Consider the following 7,971-nt stretch of genomic DNA (forward strand, 5'->3'; position numbering starts at 1 on the left):
TTCTAGAGACATATGAATTGCCTAAACTGAATGAGGAGGACAAAACAATTTAAATAGACCATTTCAAGTACTGTAGAAGAAGAGAAGTCATCAAAAGCCTACCAACAAGAAAAGTCCGGGACCAGATGGGTTCTCAGCCGAGTTCTACAAAACCTTTACACGAGCTCATCCATACTTCTCAAGTATTCCAAAAATAGAAGAGAGGGAACCCTCCCAAACTCCATTCTATGAAGCCAATATCACCTGATACCTAAAACAGGAGTGGGGGAGCAGCTTCCTGTGACCTCTGTGTGAAGGAGGGACTGTCAGCAGCTTGTGGTCTGAGAACATACCTCTGTGTGAGTCTGCTGCTGTTTCTGGACTTGGAATCACAAACAGCTCAGACAAAAAAGTGATTTCAAGTTTTCTTCCTGAATGTGTTAATAAAATAGACAACTTCTCAAGGTCTTTCTCTCTTACTGAGCAAACTAATGCTCAGCCAGATTCCCATCTCCACGAACTAGCACAAATGGACTGAGAATTGAAAAAACCAAGAGTCAGAAATTCTTGAGCACTTACAGCTACCAAATGTTTAAGGAGAAAGTTGTGTATAAAGTCATAAAAAATCTGTCCAGTAGAAGAAGAGAAAACAGAGCATCAGAAGGAGAACACTTTGAGCAGCCTTCATCTCAGGGGGAGTTTTGTAGAGGAGCTTGGAGGTCTGCAGGTAGAGGACATGCTAGTGGTGCTTGTGGGAGGAACACCATGTGGCCACTGGCCCAGCCCATGACACCCTGGAGCACAGCATCAGGAAGGACCATGAGAGAGAGGAAAACATCTGATTATCCAGTTTTGTGACTGAAAATAACAGTAATGTCACTTTTACTAATTTCTGATATGTTTGTGTTACTGAAATATTCGTTGTAAAGTGCTAAGTTAAAGCTTATTGAGGATATGAGTATCCAAAAAAAGAGCAACAAGGGAAGATGTGCCAGGCAGACCTGGGCTGCAGCCTCTCCCACCTGGAGGCTCTGGGACTGATGGTGACGGCCTGGACCACCGTGAGGAGACTTGTGGGACAGATTGAGAGGCCACCCCCTCCAGGTAAATCACAATCTTACAGCCTTCATCACCTCAGAGGTTTCTCAAACCAAGACTGCCTATTGTCCTTGGTGTTCCTTTGGTACAAAACATTAGGATATGTGTAAAGCCAAGTGAGTGTGATGAACCGGGTGGATAGATTTCTTCCTGGTGCCTCCAAACATGTAAATACAGTTCACAAGAACAAAGATGCTCCCAGCAATGCCAATTCCTGTTAGGAAAATGGAGATTGTTCCTCTGACAAGATTCGAAACCATCTCTTACTTCATAGGCAGAAAAACCTGGAAGCAGCAAATGCCGTTTTTGAAGAAAGCAGCAGCAATGATAGTGAATATTTGTGAGAAGTGTTTGATGTCAGCGATCTGCTGCAGTGTGGACACAGTCAGGATATCTGCTCTGGAGTGCACTGTTCTCACAGGAACTGCTCCTTTATCTTGGCACTCCTTGTGAGCCGTGCTATGTAAATGTCAAAAGCCATCATGAGAACCAGTACGGAGAAACCTAAATTCTCAACCCAGTTATTTTTGTTAACTCCACCCTAGCAAACTGTCGACTTGTTCAAATGCTTCATTTCCCTCTGTGTTCAACCTCAGTATGTCTGCACTAAACTCCGTGTTCCCAGTCAAAATTTTTCTCTGTCTTTTTTCTTTCATTGTATCATATTCTCATTATTTAAATAAAAAAATCCATTTTTTTCCTGTCTACCTTCCCCATGTCCTGCACACATTCCTTCTATGTCTTTAACATCTTGTAAATTTGGCCAGTGTCAACATCATATTGTCTCTTATTTTATAGAATACTTCCTTCTTTTTTAGTTTAGCACAACATCTTTTAGCTTTTCTTGCTTTAAAGTTTATGTCTATAATGGTAATGTTTTTTCATATTTTCATACTTCCGCACACCAATACAATTCTAACGTTTTAAGGCTTATAAATATTCTGTGCTTTTTGGTATTCCTCAAATACAGTTAAACTGCATAACATTTTCAATCAGGATCTCAACAGTTAGGGCTGAATCTGCTAAAGACCTCCAGGATCCAGTCTCTATCATAGGAAAAAGTCACAATCAGTGAGATGCCACCAGGGAGGGTACCCTAGACTAACCATGGGATGCTCCTCTTTCAGGGTCTTCAGCAGAGGCCTGGCTTCCTACTGATGTCTCAGCATCCTCAAAGGGAAGCGGGGTCAGTTCTGGATGTGTTGTGCTCACCAAAGGGGACCAGGGCAGGACAATCCTCTATGCATGTGCACTGTCAGAGACGAGGACAGTCCACGGATCAGCAATGCCAAGAAAAGCCATGCAGTAGCTAAGCAGGTTGGGAGTGTTGGGTGTGAAAAGAAACCTCTCCTGTAGCTATTGTGATGACGTGTACAGTGACTATAGAACCTTGCAGGAAATAACGATTTCAGTTGACTCTGCAGCCTGTTCCATCTGTCTTTTCCCATCCTGGGCAATAGAACCACTTCATCTTTATTCATCCAAGTTGATTTCATGCAAAACTGAACAGGATGTTACCTTGTCCATGTAAGAGCTCCTATGTCATAGCTTACGAAGAACTTATGTCAAATATTGTCAAATTCTCCAGAACAAAAGACCTTGGCTCCTAGAATAATCCCAGGATTTGCATATATTTTGTGGACTAGGAATGAAATTCTACCTTCCTTCTTCAACTTCCTGCTAATTATTAAAGGCTTACTTTAGATTTCGCAGTGCCAATGGTTTCTGGCAGTGTGAAGTGCAGGAACACAGACTTGGAACTGGGTTTGGTACATGGCGGCACCTGACTTCAGGAATATCAGTTACAGCCTTTCACTCTGTTTCCTCCCCTAACAAATGAGGAGGATGGAGAGTATGCCAAAGCAGGAAGAAAGCAGTTCACAGTTCTATATTTCTAACAATGAGGTCTTGTGTTACATGATAGGCAGGGCAGTTTCCAGTAAGAATCTGGGGTCTAAATTAATTGAATACTCAGTCAGAGACTGGATCTATCAAACATGATGTGGTGAAAATGACTGCAACCATTTTACCTAGTGGCTGCACTAGTGGCTTGTCAATCTTTTTATCTCATGTCTTTCTACTAATTCCCATTTTCCAATCCTCCTCATCTTCTCAAATTTTCATAGATCTGAATCAGATCTAGAATCTACTTCTTTTCTCTTTTACTCTTTTCTCTTTTACTCTGTGAGAATGAAATGAGAAATGGCAGAGGGGAAAGAGGAGGTGCATATTATTCCAGATTGATTTTATAATCTCCCATAACATTAAGAGCCTAGGCAGGTAAGAATCCACCCAGGTAGTTTTCTCAAGCACAGTATGAGAGTAGTGCTTCTTCCTGCATAATACTGAGCTAACTTTAAACTGTGTTCCCACCAATTACAGTAACAAACAGACTCACAAAAACATACCAGAATTCTCAGAAAGGAAACTATAATTTCAAATAATGTTTTTTTTTTTTAAGTAGAACTTCCTCAAAAAGAGACACATAAAGAAATTGACTTACGTGTATGGAATAATACATGCAAGGACAGAGACTTAAAAGGTGGATGCAGTGAATTAAACCCAATGCACTAAACAACTTGCAATAATGCAAGACCAAATACTGGTCCCTTGCAAACCAAAATGGTACAAGGAAATTGTAGGTAAGCTAAGGAGGCTCACAAAGTCATAATTCAGGGCAACATGGAAACGGAGGAAGTCTGAGTATTTCCTCAAGGTCGAGGATATTCCTGTGTAACTTCAAAACCCACTCAGAGCTCTCTAATGAATGCAGGTCCTGAACACAGGGTCAAAGCTGCTCCAGGTCAACTCCAGGGACATCTGCTGGGCGTGACATTTTCCTGGCCCAGGTGCTTATCTTTAGATATCACACATTCTCTCAGCAACTGCCTCGCTCTGTCACAGAGGGGAAGATCTGTGCTGCCAGGGAATGTCATATGTGCCTGTGAGGAGACCAGAACCCTCAGGCCCACTCACCTTGGTGTCAAGCTGCAGACTAGCTCTGCATTGGTCCTTCTGACAAGGGGCAGCTTCCCAGGTCCTATTTGTATCCTCTGACTTTGTGGAGCCCTTGCCTACCATGAACCACCACCAGGACTCCAGTTGTCACAGTTGACACCTGTCAGGGAGAAGCAAAGTCCTGCAGAGCCTCAGTCCCTGGAGGACCACTTTCCCTCTCCCACCACAATTATTGCAATTTTTGGGTTCACAATTTATCCCAGGCTTAATTATTTTAACACAAGTTTGTCCAGTGAGAAAGTGAACAAACAGTCAGGTTTCTGTCCAAGAGTTTCCGTATCTCTGGCCCTCTCCTCCTCCTTCTCTTAGTGCTGCGTGCTGGGAAGCAGAATGGGGACAGCTTCTGGAATCAGAGTGAGGCTCTTCCCTTCTTCCTGCTATAGATCTTTAAGCTCAGGATACAAATAATGATTGAACGGCACTGTAGACTCTGCTTTCTGGACTTCCACAGGATAGGAGTTCCCCTTGCTCTATGTAAGCACATTGGCAGTTCAAGTTCTTTGCCAGAGGGACCTTGATGGGTTGATTTTTTAAATATTAACAACAAAGCGAACTCAACAATTACTTGGGCTCACGCCAAATTCAGAAAAATCAATAGTGCTGTATGAAGCTTCAAGGACACTTGTACAATTCATCTACACCCAAGAGTGGGTCTTGTATTCACTATGCTCCCTGCTGTCAGGGAAGACCCCTCTAGCACCTAGTATCCGTGATATAAATGGGACACTGGGCTGGGCAGCATGGGCTGGCCCAGGATGCAGGCTCCTGTCCCCGGGCTTCCTTCAGCATTCTGTGTGACTGCATCCTCACCACCTGGATCTGCCGGTGGCACACAGTGGAAGCTGAATCCTTGTGCTTCTTGTAGGACACCCGACTGGCCCCTGATTTGAAGGAGGAAATTCAGACCACATTTTAACACGGGTTGAGTGAGTTTGCAGTGATACATATAAGGTCAACTACAAACTGAATAATGACAACACTTAATTTTCAGTGGGGGCAACAAGTTCAATCTTCACTCTACATTCATTAGAACAGTTTTTAAGAAGATTTAAATTTCCTTTTCTGCCAGTTTGAGGTCTATTTTATATCTTTTGTAAATTCTATATCATGCTCTTGTGAGTTTGGTAAATAGGAGCTGATTTTCCCCAAGACCCTGGAGACCCTCTTTCTTTCCCTTTTTATTGGTTTTTTCTTTGGTGATGCACAACACTTAGAATGCATTTTGACACATTTGTGATAAGTTACAGAGCACAGTGTGTCCTGATTCTGTCCCAGTACTGTCTCTCCCCGCCTTCCCCCTTCTCCCTCCTTCTACTCTGCTCATTTTCTGCTATTTACTTTCAGTTTTTTTCTTAATAATTACCTCATTGGATATACATGATGGTGAGTCTGTCTTCTGCTGTATTTAAATAGGCACATGCAAAATTCAGGTCAGTTTCATTCCACTCTTCTTCCCTTATCCTTCCCTCCTCTCTCCCTCAGTACCACTTCATCATTCAAATGACCCTTCTTCTGTTTTGTTGGATTCCCCCTATCCCTCTCCTCTATCCCCCTCTCCTCTCCCCTCTCTCCTCTCTCCTCCTCTCCTCTCCCTTCTCTCCTTTTCTTCCTCTCCTCCTCTCCTCTCCCCCTCTCCTCTCCCCTCTCTTTTTCTCTCCTTCTCTCCTCCTCTGACAAGTGCTAAGAAAGCAGATTTTGAGTGTTCTGACTTCAGAAAAGTATGTGAGGTAAAGTACACATTATTTACTGAGTTCAATTTAGCTACTCCAGGTCATATCTGTGCTTCAAAACAGCACGTATATGAAATCTACATTTTGTCAATTAAATAATAAGTACAATAAAAAGAAGCCAATAAATCAAAAGGCAATGTACTGAGCTGCATTGGGAGGAAAGTTTCATTGGGCATTGCTGACTTTGGAGAGATAAGGCCTTTCATGGACTAAGGATGCCCATAATGGCTGCAGCTGGCACAGCAGGTTGGCAGAGCTGCTCACACTGGCTCAGGATGCACTTTGCAGCTGTGGCAGAACCTTGGTGGGATCCGATTTTAGCCAACCCTGCAGCTGTGGACACCCTTGCTCTCTCCTCCTCACATGGCAACTCCAGGGCTGCTTTGCTCTTCTCAGTCCAAGCTGGTGTTCAGACTTCAGGCCTGGATAGGATGTTACTCTTTACACCTGCTTTCTTGAGTTCCACTTCTTACCTCAGGATGTCTTTCAAGCTGTGGGCAATTTCTTCAGAATAAAAGAAACCAGGATTGGATGCCACCCAGGGGCTTTCCACGTGGCGTGTGTAGGAACAGTGCCTTTCTGCAGACAGCCCCTCTGTCTCCTGCAGAATGTGGAAGGGTTGCTTTAGACATCTGTTCTGCAGGTCTCTGACAACATAAAGTGCATGAACACAGCCTCTGCCCAGGCTTGGACCAGGGGTGTCTGATCCTGCCTTTCAACCCCTTCCCCAAAGAGTGGGTGATTGCTTTCTGTATCAATGCACCTTAGAAAGCGTAGTGCACCTAACTGAAATGTGCCAGCACATGAAATAACCAGTCTTGAATAACAATCAAGAAGGTAGGAAAAAAACCTTAAAAATTAATGACTCCTAAAAATGACCATAGGAAAAAACTCAATATCAAGTTTTCAGCATCTGCTCTTCCTTGTTTATTAGTCACTTTTTATGTTTACTTAGGTTTTCTCATCTTTTCATCTTTCTTCCTTTCTTCCAATTCCAAAATCTTGAATCATGATTGGAAATAAGCTCAGAGACATTTAATAAGTGACTTGGCTTTCTGACTAAAGTGAAGAATATCAGAGGATGCAGGTGTGATGTCTTTTCCAGATTGTCTTGGGAAATGGTACAGTAAACACTTTTCAAAGGCAGGCTTTGCATTCACACAGGTACAATTCCGATCCACACATAACAACCTACAGCTTAGGCAGATGTGTGCATCCATCAGAAATGGTTTTCTCAATTAAACAGTGAGATTTATGCTCCTTGCTACTTATGCCAGGGTAAAACTAAAGTGAGTTAATTCCAGCTGTTAACTCCCTGCTTGGGTGATGCACAGTAGGGCTTCTTGAAAAGGCAAATATAGTTTTCAATCTTAATAGTTGTTCACAGTTCCCCATCAGACAGGCATGAGAGGAATGGGATTGACTTGCAATATGGCATCATAGTGTGTGAGGACAAGAATGGTTCAAGAAAGATGCGAAAAGGAAACCTTCAGATTAAATAGAAACACACTTATGAACTTGTAATATAATGAAAAAGATCACTGTGGTCCATCCTGGAAATACAGAAATGTACCAAAAATGAAATGTCCTAAAGACAGGGGCAGAGACACCTGATCCTATCTGGAGGAACATCTGTGGCATATGGTCCCCTCCATCCTTCTGGCCTCAGGTACTTGCCTAAAGGTCAGGGGAAGAGCAAATTCTAAGGCTCAGGACCCTCTCAACAATTCCCTTCCTTAGTCACAGGGAGAGTAAGATCTGTGCTGCTGAGGAAATGTCACATGGCATCTATTAGGAACCCAGAACCTGTCGCTGTCCAGCGGGACATAAAGACACGTACACCTCAGATTGTCATGAAGCAGCTTCTTCTTTATTCAGATCCCAACAACAACAACAACAACAACCCCCCAAAGCAGTCTCACCCTCAATATATAAGCAGTCTCATGCATAAGCAATTTCGATCAAATATGTCCACCCAATCCTGTTAAAGGTCAAGCAATCACGAGCTCAAGCATGCATGTAGCCAATTGTAACAGCTTCCTGTTTTTCTCCAGGCATACCAAGCACGCCCTTTGGCTCCCTGCCAGCCCACATCTCCCCGTTCATTTATAAAAAGACCATGCCTGTCTTAGGTTGTCCATGACAG

The 7,971-nt window shown here is 43.1% G+C and overlaps 1 pseudogene across 1 annotated transcript; it reads right to left on the bottom strand.

Moving 5' to 3' along the window:
* Positions 1-595: 595 nt before the first annotated feature.
* LOC306666996 (vomeronasal type-1 receptor 4-like) lies at positions 596-4,730 on the bottom strand (annotated as a pseudogene). The gene is made up of 2 exons: positions 4,661-4,730; positions 596-1,077 (listed from the first exon to the last, which is right to left on the bottom strand). The product of its transcript is annotated as a vomeronasal type-1 receptor 4-like (transcript).
* Between the last annotated feature and the right edge of the window lie 3,241 nt (positions 4,731-7,971).

This window comes from Sciurus vulgaris (genome assembly GCF_902686455.1).
Source record: "Sciurus vulgaris genome assembly, chromosome: 7".
Classification (NCBI taxonomy): Eukaryota; Metazoa; Chordata; class Mammalia; order Rodentia; family Sciuridae; genus Sciurus; species Sciurus vulgaris.